Raw genomic sequence first — 779 nt, forward strand, 5'->3', positions numbered from 1 at the left:
GCGTCATACCGGCATTGTTCACCTGGCGCTTTCATGAGCTAAGTACTGCTACTTAAGAAGCCCGGTGGTTCTTGGAATACATATCGTCGGGTAGAGAATTTTCCTGGCTTTCCGAATATCTATGTTAAGTCCGTCGACTCCTTCCGGAACATTGCTAAAAAAATTAAAAACCAAGTGCGGGTATACGTTATGCGGCATGCGCTCATTGGTCACCTGGGTCTTTCGCGCGCTAAGTACGATTACTTATGAAGCCCGGTGGTTCTTGGAATACATATCGTCGGGTAGCAAATTTTCCTGGCTTTCCGAATATCTATGTTAAGTCCGTCGACTCTTTCCGGAACACGGTCAAAAAAAATAAAAACCACGTGCACGTCTACGTCAAGCGTCATACCGGCATTGTTCACCTGGCGCTTTCATGAGCTAAGTACTGCTACTTAAGAAGCCCGGTGGTTCTTGGATTTTATATTTTCGGGTAGACAATTTTCCTGGCTTTCCGAATATATATGTTAAGTCCGTCGACTCCTTCCGGAACATTGCTAAAAAAATTAAAAACCAAGCGCGGGTATACGTTATACGGAATGCGCTCATTGGTCACCTGGGTCTTTCGCGCGCTAAGTACGATTACTTATGAAGCCCGGTGGTTCTTGGAATACATATCGTCGGGTAGAGAATTTTCCTGGCTTTCCGAATATCTATGTTAAGTCCTTCGACTCTTTCCGGGATCATTGCCCAAAAAAATTAAAAACCAAGCGCGGGTATACGTTATGCGGAATGCGCTC

This window comes from Acyrthosiphon pisum, chromosome X, assembly GCF_005508785.2.
Source record: "Acyrthosiphon pisum isolate AL4f chromosome X, pea_aphid_22Mar2018_4r6ur, whole genome shotgun sequence".
NCBI lineage: Eukaryota > Metazoa > Arthropoda > Insecta > Hemiptera > Aphididae > Acyrthosiphon > Acyrthosiphon pisum.